Source organism: Hyperolius riggenbachi, chromosome 8 (assembly GCF_040937935.1).
Source record: "Hyperolius riggenbachi isolate aHypRig1 chromosome 8, aHypRig1.pri, whole genome shotgun sequence".
NCBI lineage: Eukaryota > Metazoa > Chordata > Amphibia > Anura > Hyperoliidae > Hyperolius > Hyperolius riggenbachi.
This window is the reverse complement of record NC_090653.1, coordinates 64,105,615-64,122,530: the sequence shown is the minus strand read 5'-3', so window position 1 is coordinate 64,122,530 and position 16,916 is coordinate 64,105,615. Positions and strand designations below refer to the sequence as shown.

At 43.2% G+C, this 16,916-nt stretch overlaps 1 protein-coding gene across 24 annotated transcripts in view; it reads left to right on the top strand.

The window, feature by feature from the left end:
- Nucleotides 1-16,916, top strand: part of LOC137528845 (leucine-rich repeat and fibronectin type III domain-containing protein 1-like protein) — a 688,143-nt gene that overhangs the window by 79,773 nt on the left and 591,454 nt on the right. For 22 of the 24 annotated variants that reach the window (XM_068250501.1, XM_068250499.1, XM_068250496.1 and 19 more), the window contains one exon: nucleotides 16,700-16,807. The exons of the other annotated variants lie outside the window; for them this stretch is intronic. The gene's annotated coding sequence lies outside the window, so the exon portion shown is untranslated. The remainder of the gene's footprint in view (nucleotides 1-16,699; nucleotides 16,808-16,916) is intronic. 24 annotated transcript variants of the gene reach the window in all.

The window sequence follows — 16,916 nt, the reverse complement described above, 5'->3', positions numbered from 1 at the left end:
TTGGCATACCCTGGTTGCGGGCTCACAACCCTGAGATAGACTGGACTTCAGGTTTGGTGCAGTTTACCTCCAAATACTGTCATTGCTTCTGTCTACCTAACATTGGTCATCTCTTATCCCTTAAACACATCAATAAAGACCTGATTCCTACTGTATATCTAGACTTCCTGGATGTGTTTGATGAAAAGGCGGCAGATTCTCTTCCTCCACACCGCATCTATGATTGCCCTATTGAACTTCTTCCTGGAGCTGAGATTCCATTTGGTCGTATCTACCCTTTGTCTGATCCTGAAACTGAGGTACTCAAGAACTATATCAACGATAATCTACAGAAGGGCTTTATTCGTCCGTCAACTTCCCCCGCAGGCATCTTTGTGGAGAAAAAGGATGGGTCTCTCCGCCCCTGCATAGATTACAGAGACCTTAATAAAATCACAATCAAGAACCGTTATCCTCTGCCGCTTATCCCTGATCTGTTCCAACAGTTCCTTTCAGCCAAGGTGTTTACTAAACTGGATCTCCGTGGTGCCTATAATTTAGTAAGAATATGGGAGGGAGATGAATGGAAGACGGCCTTTCGCTCCAGATTCGGCCATTTTGAATATACCGTCATGCCGTTTGGGCTGTGCAATGCCCCTGCCACCTTTCAACATCTGGTCAACGACATTTTCAGAGATTTCATTGATTCATTCATGATTGTGTACTTGGATGACATCTTGATCTTCTCCTCCTGTCTTGAAGAACATAGGAAGCATGTCCGAAAGGTCCTCAATAGACTACGGGTGCATGGACTCTTTGCCAAAGCCGAGAAATGTGAGTTTGAAAAGGCAAATATTCAATTTCTAGGTCTCTTCATCTCTTCGGAAGGAGTCTCTATGGATCCTCAGAAAGTGTCTGCCATCTTGGAATGGCCAGCCCCCTTAGATAAGAAAGGGGTTCAGCGATTGATCGGATTCGCTAACTTTTATCGCAGATTCATCAAGAACTTCTCTGCCATTGTGGGTCCCATCACCCGGCTAACTAAAGCTCATTGTACCTTTTCCTGGACACAGGAAGCTCAAATTGCTTTTGAAAAACTCAAGAGACTCTTTACCTCCGCCCCTGTCTTAAAACATGCCGATCATACCCAACCCTATATTCTAGAAGTGGACGCGTCTGAAACCGCTTGCTGGAGCAGTGCTTTCTCAGCGGTTTGGCCCCAAAGCCTTGCTTTACCCGATTGCGTTCTTTTCCAGGAAGTTAAGTCCAGCTGAGAAGAATTATGATATAGGGGACAAAGAACTTCTGGCAATTAAGCTGGCCCTGGAAGAGTGGAGGTATCTTCTGGAAGGAGCTTCGCATCCGATCTTGGTCTACACAGATCATAAAAACTTAGAATACCTACGTACTGCTAATAGACTCCGCCCTCGACAAGCCCGGTGGGCACTGTTCTTCTCCCGGTTCGAGTTCCATATTACTTATCGCCCTGGTTCTAAGAATAGCAAGGCCGACGCCTTATCTCGCATGTTCTTTGAAGAGGAAACAATGCCAACTCCCAATACTATCCTGGCACCTAAGAATTTCTTGCTTATCCAGTCAGACCTCCTCTCCCGGATCAAACAGGCTTCAAGTTCTCTCCAATCTGATCAGACTCAAGGGTGTCACTATCAAGAAGGAATATTTGTGCATGAAGACAGGATTTTCGTCCCACAAGATCTGAGACTGGAGGTTTTACAAATGTTCCATGATCACAAGCTGGCCGGACACTTTGGGTACGCTAAAACTCTGGAAATGCTGCAGAGGAGCTTTTGGTGGCCAGAAATTAAAGCTGATTGCCTTAACTACGTATCTGCATGTCCTACTTGTGCTAGATCAGACCCTGCGATCTAAACCTTGGGGGTTACTTTCTCCATTGCCTATTCCAAACCGCCCCTGGGAGATGATTGCGATGGACTTTATTGTGGAGTTACCCCCTTCTGCTGGCAATACTGTTATCCTTGTGGTGGTGGATCGCCTAAAAAAGATGTCTCATTTCATCGCACTCAAAAAAGTTCCTTCCGCAGTCACTACAGCTGAAGTCTTTATCAGAGAGATTGTAAGGTTACATGGCCTGCCCTCCGACGTGGTGTCTGATAGAGGGGTACAGTTCACCTCCAAGTTCTGGCAGGAATTATGCAGACAGTTGGGAATCCAGTCTTCCATGTCTTCTGGTTATCATCCGCAATCCAATGGACAGAACGAGAGGACAAATCAGACACTCGAGCAGTACCTTCGCTGTTTTACTTCATCTACGCAAGACGATTGGTCCTCACTATTACCCTTAGCTGAATTTGCCTATAACAACGCTCAACACTCGGCCACTAAGCAATCACCTTTCCTGGCAAATTTTGGTTTTCATCCAACAGTTTTTCCTCTAGTTACTACGGAGTCTACAGTACCTAAGGTTCAAGAAAGAATAGTTTGGCTCTCTGAAAACTTTAAAACACTTCAGAAGAACCTTCAACAGGCGCAGGAAAGGGCTAAACACTTTGCCGATAAGAAAAGGAAGGAAGGTCCAGGACTGGAGCCTGGGGACCAAGTATGGTTATCCACAACCAATCTGAAACTCCGCTGCCCCTCCAGAAAATTGGGTCCTAAGTATATCGGTCCATTCTCAATCCTGAGGAAGATCAATGAGGTGGCATTTAAACTTTCGTTACCTGATACGTTACGAGTACATCCAGTATTCCATGTGTCATGCCTCAAGAAGGTGGTCTCAGATTCTGTTCCTGGTAGGAGTGTCAATTCTCCTGAACCAATCCTTGTGGATGGGAGAGAGGAATTTGAGGTAGAAAAGATCCTTGACTCTAGGAAAAGAGGAAGATCTATACAATACTTGATTAAATGGCTTGGCTTTGGGCTAGAAGAAAATTCTTGGGAACCAGCTTGTAACATCAATGCACCAAGATTAGTGAAGGCGTTCCACAAGGCTCATCCTGAAAAACCGTCTCCTGTAGGCATTCGGAGACTGCCTCTAAGGGGGGGCAATGTAATACTAACGTTGCTCAGTTGTCCCGGTATCTTTCGGTACCCGCACATGCGCGCACTTCCGGCTATGGGTTGTTGTCTATGGCTGGGGGTGTGCGTGAGGTCGTGCGCGGTTGCGTTGTGTGTCGCGCACGCATGCGCAAGACGCGATGCAGACCACGCGTAAGGTCACACGCGTGCGCCGGAAATGACGCATGGGAGCGCGAGCGCGCATGCGTCAAAATGGACGCATCAGGACGCGTATGCGCAGGCGCGATAGTATTGGCGCCAATTTCAGGTATAAAAGACCCCCCCAGCCAACGTCCAGTGCTGTTTGTTCTTACAGCTAGTGTGAACGCCTTCTCTGGAAGTACTTGCTCTTGATCCTGTTTCCTGTTGACGACCCGGCTTGTTTGACTCCTCTTGATCTCCACTCCTTTGGCTTGACCTCGGCCTGTACCCCGGATTACTCTGTCTGCTGCCTGCCTCGACCTCGGCCTGTACCCCGGATTACTCTGTCTGCTGCCAGCCTCGACCTCGGCCTGTACCCCGGATTACTCTGTCTGCTGCCTGCCTCAACCTCGGCCTGTACCCCGGATTACTCTGTCTGCTGCCAGCCTCGACCTCGGCCTGTACCCCGGATTACTCTGTTTACCAGACTACCTCATCATCTCCACAGTGTGGTATCAGTTCTCTCAACCACTAGTGAGGCTATCCCAGTTTGCGACCTGGTGGGCACTAGGCTGCGAAATCCAGGGCGACCCCCTCGGGTCGTTACTGGCGAAGACCCGTGGTCACTTAGACTCCGCATCTGGGCAACACCTCGTCCCTAGTGGAAGGGTCAACTGGTCCCTGGACTTTCTCCATCTCAGCCACTCAGCCTAACACCCACACTCCCAATTTTTTATTTTTTTTTGTTATTAAAGAAAAATAAAAAAATGTACAATAAAAAAAATACATAAATAGTTACCTTAGGGAGTGAACTTTTTAAATATTTATGTCAGGAGGGTACAACACTGTTACTTTATAAACTATGGGCTTGTAATTAGGGATGGACGCAAAACTGAAAAAAATGCACCTTTATTTCCAAATAAAATATTGGAGGCAAACATTGTGATAGGGACATAATTTAAACGGTTTTATAACCGGGACAAAAGGGCAAATACATTTCATGGGTTTTAATTACAGTAGCATGTATTATTTAAAAACTTTAATGGCCGAAAACTGAAAAATAATAAATTTTTTCCCAAATTTTTTCCTATTTTCCCATTAAAACACATTTAGAATAAAATAATTCTTGGCATAATGTCCCACCTAAAGAAAGCATAATTGGTGGCGGAAAAAACAAGATATAGTTCATGTCATTGTGATAAGTAATGATAAAGTTATAGACGAATTAATGGAAGGAGCGCTGAAAGGTGAAAATTGCTCTGGTGGTCAGGGGGTAAAACCCCTCAGTGGTGAAGTGGTTAAACCTACTTTGTAAGCTTTTAAAAAGAAAATAAAACAGTGGAATTCAAAAAAAAAAAGTCATTTTCAGTATTAGGAGACTAGATCCAATTGTTTATTTTGACCTCTGGTTTACTATACATTTTCATGCAACAAGTTAGAATTAATAGCATCTCATTGGCCATCAATACTGTTTATGATACTTCGAGTTGTGTCCTATGAGTGTCTTGGGAGCCACTGAAGTTACGCCCCTACCCACCAATTTTCCTGAAGTGATGCATTTTGGGTTGATTTTTTCAACATGTGCAAGTGATCACATGTAAACTCCATTTTTTTTGTAAAATTACTTTAAAGGACACCTGACCCAAGACGAAAATAAACTAATGTAATAAATGATTGTATCTATCTTCCATCTCCTAAAAATGACTTTTAAAGATATTCCACAGTTTTATTTTATGTTTAAATCTACTTTTTAAGTTTTAACTGTTTTATTGTTTTTGCTCAATTACACATTCATTGAAGTATGCCAGAGCTAAAATTTATGAATTATTGACCCTTTTTATCTATTTCCTGCTCTCAGAAGCAATTTTCTGCTAGGAAATTGTTTTATATTTGGAATCAGTGAGGGTCACACTGTAGTAACTTCCTGTCTGAGTCAGGACTGAGTCAGCCACTTACATACCTGATATTTAACTCTTTCAGGCAGAGAAAGAAAAAAAAGGAACACAGCATAGTTATTTGTGTGCTAGGCACTGTACATACCCATGTCTATGTCATCATGTCACATATCACCTGGGTATTCTTTAAAGAGACTCCGTAACAAAAATTGCATCCTGTTTTTTATCATCCTACAAGTTCAAAAAGCTATTCTAATGTGTTCTGGCTTACTGCAGCACTTTGTACTATCACAGTCTCTGTAATAAATCAACTTATCTCTCTCTTGTCAGACTTGTCAGCCTGTGTCTGGAAGGCTGCCAAGTTCTTCAGTGTTGTGGTTCTGCTATGAACTCCCCCTTCCAGGCCCCTCTATGCACACTGCCTGTGTGTTATTTAGGATTAGAGCAGCTTCTCTCTTATCTTTTACAAGCTGGATAAATCGTCCTCTGAGCTGGCTAGGCTTTCACATACTGAAGAATTACAGACAAGGGCAAAGCTGTTTGCAGGAAGAAACAAGCAGACTGAAACTTTAGTGCATGAGAACAGGGGGAAAGAAACACACAAATGATCTCTTGAGATTCAAAAGGAAGGCTGTATACAGCCTGCTTGTGTATGGATGTATTTTCTATGTGTGGACATACTGTACATCAACCTACTTCCTGTTTTGGTGGCCATTTTGTTTGTTTATAAACAAACTTTTTAAAACTGTTTTTAACCACTTTTAATGCGGCGAGGTGCGGCGAAATTGTGTCAGAGGGTAATAGGAGATGTCCCCTAACGCACTGGTATGTTTACTTTTGTGCGATTTTAACAATACAGATTCTCTTTAAGGCTCCCTTCACAGGGGCATTGCATCATGTCACGGTACTCTCCCCCACCGCTCCCACGTCACAGTTGCCATTAGTCTCTATGAGACTGGCCACAGTACCTGTGGTACAACGTAATGCGATGGAGGTGCTTCAGATACCACATAGGTGATGCAGACTCTGCAGTGCATTGCAAAGCGGTATGAGCGATAGTGCTCGGCAACCAATTGCATTAGAGTCAACATCAACAAGCAGTGAGCCGATATTATAAAATCCAGTGACATACTTCCTGACCAGAAGGGAGTACATCATGTAGCAGGGGTTGGAGCTATGCAAATACCTTGTCGGTGCACCCTGCCGCAGGTGGGACATATAGAGTAGAATCTCGTTCTAGTGAACTCTGATATAGTAAACCCCTGGATATAGTAAACTCAGTCCTCAGGTCCCAGCAACTGCATCTGTATAAATATACAATGTATGATCAATTCTGATATAGTGAACTTCTGATATAGTAAACCACTTTACCCGGTCATTTGGAGTGTACTATAAAGTGGACCTCCAGAGTAAATAATAAAATCCTGCAGGCTGCAAGTAACAGAAAGTTATATTTAACCGAGAAGCCTTGTCCCGCGATGCCGTCCTGAAGTCCCTGCATCACGTGACTTCCAGCACTTGACCTCGCCTCCTCTCTCTCCGCAGAGAAAAAAAGCCAAGCTATTTACTACAGTAACTTGCTTGGTTTTTTCTCCGGGGAGAGAGAGGAGGCGGGTCCAGGCGCCGGAAGTCGGGTGATGCAGGGATTTCAGGACGGCAATGTGGGACAAGGCTTCTCGGGTAAACATAACTTTCTTTTACTTGCAGCCTGCAGGATTTTATTATTTACTCTGGAGGTCCACTTTAACCACTTCAGCCTACAGGGTTGAGATTTTTTTTTACATCTGAGCAACTTTCACCTCCCATTCATTTGCCAATAACTTTATCACTACTCATCACAATAAATTGATCTATATCTTTTTTTTTTTTCCGCCACCAATTAGGCTTTCTGTGGGTGATACATTTTGCCGAGAATTAATTTATTCTAAATTCATTTTACCAGTAATATTAAGAAAGAAATGGAAAAAAATCATTATTGCTCAGCTTTTGGCCATTATAGTTTGAAATTAATACATGCTACCATAATTAACCACTTGAGGACCCACCCTTTACCTCCCATTAAGGACCAGCGCTGTTTTAGCTGATCTGTGCTGGGTGGGCTGTGCAGCCCCCAGCACAGATCAGGGTGCAGGCAGAGTGACCAGATCGCCCCCCTTTTTTCCCCACTAGGGGGATGATGTGCTGGGGGGGTCTGATCGCTCCTGCCTGCCTGGGTGTTGCGGGGGGGGGCACCTCAAAGCCCCCCTTCGCGGCGAAATTCCCCCCCTCCCTCTCATCCCTGTCCCCCCTGGCAATCTGGGCTGCACAGGACGCTATCCGTCCTGTGCAGCCAGTGACAGGCTGTCCCCTGTCACATGGCGGCGATCCCCGGCCGCTGATTGGCCGGGGATCGCCGATCTGCCTTACGGCGCTGCTGCGCAGCAGCGCCGTACAATGTAAACAAAGCGGATTATTTCCGCTTGTGTTTACATTTAGCCTGTGAGCCGCGACCGGCGGCCCGCAGGCTATTCACGGAGCCGCCCGCCGTGAATTGACAGGAAGCAGCCGCTCGCACGAGCGGCTGCTTCCTGATTAATTAGCCTGCAGCCGGCGACGCAGAACTGGGTCGCTGGTCCTGCAGCTGCCACTTTGCCGACGTGCGCTATGAGTGCGCGGTCGGCAAGTGGTTAAAACCTATGTACTTTATTTACCAATTTCTCCCGCTTATTACACCATTTAAATTATGTCCCTATCACAATGTATGGCGCCGATATTTAATTTGGAAATAAAGGTGCATTTTTTCAATTTGCGTCCATCACTATTTAGAAGCCCATAATTTAACAAATCATATTGATATACTCCTTTGACATGAATATTTAAAAAGTTCAGACCCTTAGGTAACTATTTATGTTTTTTTTTTTTTTTTTATTATTGTAATTTTTTATTTTATTTTTTATTAAAACTTGTATGTGGGTATTTTTTGGTGTGGGAGGTAAACAGGGGATTTTAAATGTGTAAAAATGTATTTCTTTAATAAAATGTGGTTTGGGGTGTAGTTTTACTATTTGGCCACAAGATGGCCACAGTCAAAAAGTCCTGGGAGCGATCGATCTCGCTCCCAGGAAGAAGAAAGAAGACCAGAGCTCAGAAAAGCCGCAGCGTCTGAAGAGACGCTGTCGGCTTTTCTCCGGGGAGTCCGATCAATGAAAGGGATCTATAATCCCTTTCAATGATGGCTGGGCTAACGGCTGGCGGTGGGAGCGCGCAAGGGGGAGCCTGCGGGAGCGCGCGCAGCCTAACTGGACGAAAATTTTTGTCCAGTTAGGGTGAAGTGGTTAAAGGTATACTACTGTGCAGGACATGTAGCTATATTAGCTAGTAGATCTTATTTAGACTCCTTCTGTAATGCTTGTGTGCATAAGCAATACTGTCTGTTTACAAATCACAGGTTAAACTTTGACCACCCAGAGCAGCAAGTCTGGTAGCTGATTAATGGAAGAGGCTACACAGGCTGCCCAGAGCAACTGCAGCTCTGGGCTCCTGATATCGCTACAAATAAGATGCAATGGCAGCGCAGTGCGATGTTGCGCTGCCCTTGCGATAGCAAGCACTCCGACAGGTACAAGACAGGACTATAGATTGGAATGTAACTAGACAAGTAAGACACAATGGCAGCGCAGTGCGATGTTGCGCTGCCTTAGCGATAGCAAGCATTCAGACAGGTACAAGACAAGACTAGATTGGAGCATAACTAGTAGCAACCGCAGCTCACAGTCACGTCCACAGAAGCAGAGCAAGCAGGCTAACAAAGTCACCAGCAAGCATCCACACAGGCAAGACTACAGGAAAGAATGTAATTAATAGCAACCGCAGCCTATCAGTTATGTTCCCAGAACTAGAGTAGCAGGAATACTACCAGTCACCAACGTGGTGATGGCAGAATCCAAGGATAATGGACTTCACTGACCCACCGCGGATGCAATGAACGTCCATCAGGCATGGAAACTAGGCAATAAACAATAATACAGAAAAATAATAAACGGCTCAACTAATGGATAAATATATATTAGCAAGTCTACATATATATTTATCAAGAACTAGCTAAAGCACAAGTAATAAGGTCGCATTGAACTACAATAACAGAACTCTACAGAGTAGCACAGTGCCCAGCAGACCAGCATAGTAATCGCTATGATGAGCGAGGTCTAAAAGGGGAGACAGACTTTTATGCCTGCATTGACCAGTGGATGCAAGCATGCAAATCTCCACACAGCTGAATGATAATCATTCAATCCTGAGCTGGCTTGATTACCATTTGCTAGCTGGTTGTGAATGCAAAGGACTCCCATAGGAAATACATGCAGTATTAGGTAACAACATGCCTGCAGAAAATCCAGGGTTATCTGGCCGCAGCTCAGCTGCAGCAAGCAATTGGTGGAATGATGACAGCATCCTGAGCTGCCCAGAACTGCAGAGCAATTGCAAATGACAATGTGACTTATTGCGAATGCACAACCGAATACAGGCAGACAAGCCAGAACTGTCCGTTTGCGGCTCCACTGTAACGGACAGAATACGCCACAGGAGGAATCCTTACACTTTCTTGTCCACATTCTGTTTGCTGTTTCTGAAATACCATCTTATGTAAAGTGTATGCATTTGAATTTTGTTTCCTTTGAAGAGTGCTGTAATGACATTTGAATAGCACCTAACCAGTAGCCCTTTCATTAACGTCACCTAAATGAGATCACCAGACAGGTGAGGTACATACAGACAGAGTGAAGTGTATTTGAATTATTGACAAAACAGGAAGCTGCCTGAGGCAAATGAGTAGTTGTGTATTCAGACAGCCTATAAATTCTTAGAGGTTGGAGTTACATTTCAGCCTATAAAATGGTCTACTCTGAGATCTAGTAAATATAATTGTCTGGATATTGCTACACGGGCAGGATTACCCTGATCTACAGGTCAGCATTGTGTTTTCCCACACCAGGAATTAGACCTTACGCAAGGGTAAGGTTCTATTTCATGAACACTTCCATTCCAGCGTAGAAGATTTTGGCGCAGTCGGCGCCACCATTAGGCCATAATAGGAATTAAGGTTATAGTGGCACACAGTGAGTAACTTCAGCGCCGTCAGAAGACAGAGCTAAAGTTACTTATAAAACACTATAATTCAGCCTCCTGCAATTGCTGGAAGCCGAATGATTTCATTCCCCACCATCCATGGCGGCCTGGAGGGGGAATAGTATTTAGCGCGGCTGGGAACTTGTGCCGGAGCAGGATAAGGCGGCTGTATCCTGCGCCCAAGTCTCCCCGCGGCGATTCCTCTCGTACGCCTATTTCTGTTTTATTCGCTTTTATTCTTTATGAGCAAATGTCTTATGTGTCGATGCCATTTTTTACTTTTGTTTTTGTAAATATTATTTTTGTATATATTCTTTCTGTATTGTTCCACCTTTTTGGAATTATTGAACCTTTATTTAATAAGTTAGTCTGTGTACTAAGTAGAGAATTTACATCTAGAAAGAGACTGCAGAGAATTCTCTGCTTAGTATACAGACTAACTTATTAAATAAAGCTTTAATATTCCAAAAAGGTGTGTTACATATCAGTGCCGTATTGTATGCTAAGTTGTTTCATTGCTACCCATGTGAGTTTGCATTGTGTGTGTGGTGTTCCCGTAGTTTGGGTCACAAGCCTGTGGCTGACAAAGATACATGAACTCCAGCCTGAGTGCATGCAGCATGGCAGCAGTCCATGTTGTGATTGCCATAGACAGAGAGAGACAGGCCTGGATTTTTATCACAGGAGCCTATAGGCACAGATGTCCTGACACCCTAGATTTCCCCCTCCATGAACTTACAAACCCCTACCGAACCCCATCGCAAGTGTGCTGGCTGGCCCAGCTGTCACTCTTCCCTTACTTCCCTTGCTGATCATAGGTAGCTACAGGTGCCCTTTAGCATAATGTTGCCTGAGGTGCCTTTCGTATTAAGTAGCTCGTGGTGCACCAGACTGAAGGGAGATCTCATTAGTGGAATACCAAGAGCAGGATGATTACCTCTCATCAGGACTCTGCATAGGAAAGGAGGGATGGAGGCACTCAGGGAGCGGAGTGAGCTGCCATTCCATCATCAGGCGCCTGTAGGCATGTGCCCACAGTGTGTTATGGTAAATCTGGCCCCGGAGAGAGATCTCCTTGGTATGGTGTCTAGCAGATTCATGTCCCAATGACTGCTAGTGGTGGCTGAGTTCTGCAATGTGTGGTTGAGGGCGACAACTTTGTTTTATCCCCAAATAAAGCTGCTCCGCCTCTCGATTTGGTCAAAAAATGTTAGGTCCTATCTCTGCTTGCTTGCCGGGAGTGGGGTAAAGTGGTGGTTAATGACAGCAAGGTGTGGTGCAGTGGGATTGTCCTGCGGCAAGCTTTCCTACCACAGGACAATCACACCGCACCGTGGGCTTGATTCACAAATCCGTGATAACGTATATCACGGTGGTGCTAGCGCTTTGCTTGCGCTATAACGCGCGTAACAATTACCGTGCGCAATCACGAATTTGCACATGCTATCATGAATTTCCAAGTGAAAATTTGCATTAGCGCGTGCAAATTTGCGATTGCGCAAGAAAATCTTTACGCACATTATAGCGTGCGCAAAACGTTAGCGCGACTGTGATATTAGTTATCGTGGCTTTGTGAATCAAGCGCAATGTGTGCAATTAGCCTAACCACCCCATCCCCCTTCATAGCATTAGCTAATAGCTGACCTTCATTGGCACTATGGGTCAATCATTGCGTACGAATGAAATCGCCGCCGGGAGACTTGGGCGCAGGATACAGCCGATATACGGCTTACCCTGCTCCTGCACAAGTCCCGGATGCGTTAATTACTATTCCCCCTCCAGGTCCAAGTGGATGGTGGAGAATGATGTAATTTGGTTGCCAGCTATTGCTGGTGGCCAAATTATAGTGTTTTAAAAGTAACTTCAGTTTCGCCTTCTGATGGCGCTGAAGTTACTGACTGTGCATCGCTATAGTCGTAATTCCTATGGTGGCGCTGGCTGCACCAAAATCTCCTGTGCTGTATTCCATGTGTTTGGAATCATTTGGCTATCTTAGTTAGTTAAAGCATAGAAATGAATGAATCCAAGTCAAAGTATAGACTTCAGCTTTTTATAAATAAATTCATTTTATTACACATATTAAACATAAATAAATATATTTTATTACATATATTAAACGAAAACTAATTATACACGTATATTAAAGAAACGTAATAACTTCCCCTCAGAGATAAAGTTTGCTGCAGTAAAATAGTCATTTTGTTGTAATACAGAAATATATAATTAAACCTATAACTCAGCGTGAAATAAATTATATAATACCGACGACCATAAATTAACACATATATATTATTAACTCTACCTTGGAGCCAACATTTCCAAGTGAAAGTCTTACACCTGTCATTAGAGAGTTATGAAGGCGTCTATCTTGTCCACTTTCTAAAAATGCGGATTTTCTGGGTACAATGTTTACCTGAATCACTAACACAGAGTAAGTATGCATGTCTGCTTTTTACATGTCATGCCCAATATATCTGCATTCTTATCTTCTCTACAATATAACTTTTCAGCATCTATCAACTGGAAAAGTATTAAAAAGTATGAAAACGTTACATCAAACTTATTTTGATTTTTTTTTACTTGCTGAGGGCTTAAAGCAACAGGGAAAGCAATGTTATCCCAGGAAAAAAAAACATATATATAAGTAGATAAATACGTGTTCTACCTACTTAGCATATTTATTGTACTGTTCATGTTTTCATTACAGTGAATTTTATATAGTAAATAAAGAGAAAACTGTTCCAGGCATTTGTCATCTTTACTGCCTCTGACTGAAGCCAATCCTGATATAATTTCCTCCCTTACTCTTTTTTTTCTCCTGCCTGAAATGCTGTTTACAGAACTGCACTGTCATATCTTGCTTGCTTTGTAAACACATGTGAGCATAGCATAGATCAGTGATGGCTAACCTTGGCACTCCGTCTGTGACAAAATTACAAATCTCATCATGCCTCTGCCTCCCAAGTTATGCTTAGAGCTGTCAGAGTATTGCAATGCCTCATGGGACTTGTAGTTCCACCAGTACCACAGCTGGAGTGCCAAGGTTAGCCATCACTGGCATAGATCTTATTTCAGCAGCTTCTGCAGAGGTGAAAACCAATGCTTGTAAATGGGCTGGTTTACATTTCAGGCCAATTCTCGCATGAAATTGTATGTGTGAAAAAAAATGACAGCTTGCTCTATATTTTCGCATGTGATTTTTCGTATATAATCCGAAAAATTGCATTCCGTTGCGAATTTTCTCGTGCATATTCTTGCCAGGAATGTGTCATGCTGTTACTAGGCAGAACATGTAAATCAGGGGCATTGTAAAAACTCGAGTAAAAACACTTGTAAAATACCAAGCATTTTTTTCATTTTCAGAAAAAACACTTGTGATTTTCCTGATGTGAAAATGCAATGCTACAGTGGAAACGTAGCCTTAAAAGCTAACATTCAGTTTCTTATAGACTTTCACTTAAATAAATAACATGTTTTAAAAAAACCTACTAATAAATTATACAAAATGATTTTCAAAAACATCACATTGAATAAATAGGATACAGTAAAGAATACTAAAATATATTAAAAACTGTCCCCTCCTACATGATATCCTTTTCTAGACCAAAGTTAACACTTGAATAAACTTCAGCGTTGGGGAAAAGTCTCAGAGGGGAGTGGCAGTCTGAACTAGAAGAGCACTGAGCAGATGGTTGCTTGGTTACTTACTAATGCTAGGTACACACCATACAAATTTCTGTTAGATTTTCTCTTAGATTTACCTGCCAGATAGCTTTTTTCCATGTTGTAGGTAAATCTAACAGAAGAATCTAACAGAAAATTGTATGGTGTGTACCTAGCATCAGGCAGGGAAACGTAATCTAAAGCTAAGTACCCACTGGCAGATTACGGCCAGATCGATCAGGGCGTTTCCCCGATCAATCTGGCCAAATAAATGATCGTTTACACGATTGCGGCAAAGCTTGTGAATGTCAGTAAGAATTGGAACAATCCTCCACCACTTAATCGGATATGTCAGTTGTTTAAAGGGACTCTGAGCACCTCTCATGGGCATGCCTTTAAGCCAGATTACTTCCAACAAAGTCGTGCTATGACTGCTCTGGAGGAGCATCTTGCAATGGCCATGCGTGTCACTTCCTCTTCCTGCTTCATTCAGTGATGCACTTCTCTAACAGAGAAGACAGGGGTGATCGAACGAAAACTATTTGGTGTAGAACAGCTATTCAGGCATCAAATGAAAGAGGAGAGCACAAGCTACATAAAGGTATGCATCTTTAAGTACTTTGTAGTGCTGGTCGGAGTCTTAAAGGCATGCCCATGAGAGGTGCTCGGAGTCCCTTTAAAAATTAATGATCACCGCAGGTGGCGTGCATCATTAAACATTCTTTAACAGTTCTGTTAAATTATATATGCTTGATATTGAGTAAAAAATCATCACAAAAAATTGCTTGGAGGGTATGGGTCTTTTGCATTCCAAGTGGATCCTTGGAGTGTATTGTAGCAATACAGTGGAGCAGAGCAGCTGAAATTGGGCTTTACAAATTACTCCATGTAAACAATAAAAGACCCTGCACTTTCAATGCTGGTTTTAGAAGCAAAATCAATAATGCTATTAAATTGCATTACTTTAACATTTCAAAATGTGATTTTATCATCGCATTCACACATTTAATAGTACAAAGAGTACCAAAAACCCTATCAGTTCTGGAATGAGCTATATAAATAGATCAGAGAGAGGATCTCTGACTGAAGATCTCAGACAGTTTGCCACTAAAGTAATAGTACAACTAAGGGCGACCAGAAGTAAAACAATATTTACACAAAGTCAAAAAATGGCTCACTGGTTCAACCAGGCCTTGTGCGCTTTTGTTCATGAAGAGGAATCAGCTTCTGTTTAAATAAGCTATGTAAAATGGAGGGGAAGATTCCATACTACATCACGGTAATAGAGTCTCAGTCGTGGTTACTGTGAACTGTAGGTTGGTTGGTGCCACCAAAGACATGTAGAGCATAGGGTAACACAGCGCACACCGCTTGTCAGGATGGCCGAGTGGCCTTAACTGTAAAAAAAAAAAATGAGTTTTACTTACCTGGGGCATCTACCAGCCCCCTGCAGCCATCCTGTGCCCTCGCAGTCACTCATGGCTCCTCTGGTCCCCCACTGCCAGCTAGTTTCGTTTTTGCTGACTGGGAGTCGGCCGGCCGCCATGCGTACGTTTTTACGCATCCCTGCTGGTGCAGGAAACTATTGCAGACATCAACAAGTACATTTTTACGCGTTACGGGTGTAATAAGTAAATTTTTACACATTACACCCGTAACACGTAAAAATGTACCGTACTTGTTGATGTCTGCAATAGCTTCCTGCACCAGCAGGAATGCGTAAAAAACGAAACTAGCTGGCAGCGGGGGACCAGAGGAGCCATGAGTGACTGCGAGGGCACAGGATGGCTGCAGGGGGCTCATTTTTTTTACAGTTAAGGTTCCCTTTAAGGCACCAGACTCAAGAGGCTTCTATTCCCTTCTCAAGGGCCTTCTGGTGTCCGAATGGAGACGTGGGTTCAAATCCCACTTCTGACATAGGTTACCAGGCAGACATCTTCTGGAGTTAGCTTATGAGTATGCCAGTTAAGTTAATGTGCACACAATACTTTATTCCAATGTTTCAGAGTCACACCGGACCCCTTTATCAGGAAATACAAAATGCCAGGTAAGTCTAGCACCAACACCACCCTAGCAGTCAGCAGCACTCACTCTCTGCTCACTGTTCCACGCACATCACAACTGATAAACTGCCTCCAGAAGATGCCTGCTGCTGACAGTGATTCCTCTTTATGGGTGGTTGTTAATTGCAGTGCACCACCACCGATACAGATATTGTACTTCTCATCACCCTTAGATGCACCCTTATTTCCAGTCGCTACCTATTCCTGTGTTGTACGCACTAACTATTGACATTTAATATTGCTAAGCAAGTCTCCTGTTTTGGGTAAGGTATAAGTACCTCCAAAGATGGGTCTCACATTCTGACTGTTGTTGAGTAACTTCATGAGTGGTTAACTAAAGGACATAAAAGTTAACAGATCTACAGTATCATTGCTTAATGGTTGAGAACTCTTGTGTTTAGATAACTGACAAAACAGGTCTATCAGCTTCATACCGGTGAGATTATGTCAGGTATATCAGCCAGTGAATGGACTGATAGATAAATCACTGATGTGTGGGCAAATAGGCTTTGTCATTTGCTGTATAATCTTGTTTGTGGACTGATGTCTTGGAAAGGCCATCCTTCCACAGATGATGATGATGATGATGATTTCACAAGTGAGAGAAATATCTCCTTCAGGCTGAATAAATAAGCATGTCCATAACTGCTGTCCTGTCGGTTAGTTAGATGACTGAGCAAGTCCATCTTTGAATAAATGATGATGATTAGCTATATGAGTAGGCATGTCCTGAATAAATGATGATGATGATGATTGGCTAGATCAGTAAGCATGTCCTGCTTCGGTACTGATTACAAAACGTTCTCTTTGGTTAAGGTCGTTGACAACTTGTCTTTGATTGGATGTGTGGATATGTACATCAATGGTGAACCATGAAGAATCCTGTGGAGAAACTGGATGACTAGACATTTTTCTTAGCAGCAGGTGAGAAAAGTTGCATCTTGGGCAAGATATTGTTTAAGGACCCCTGTTTCATAGTAGGTAGAAGATAATCTATTTAGGTGGTTAGTTGATGTTCCTTGTGTAAGCAGCT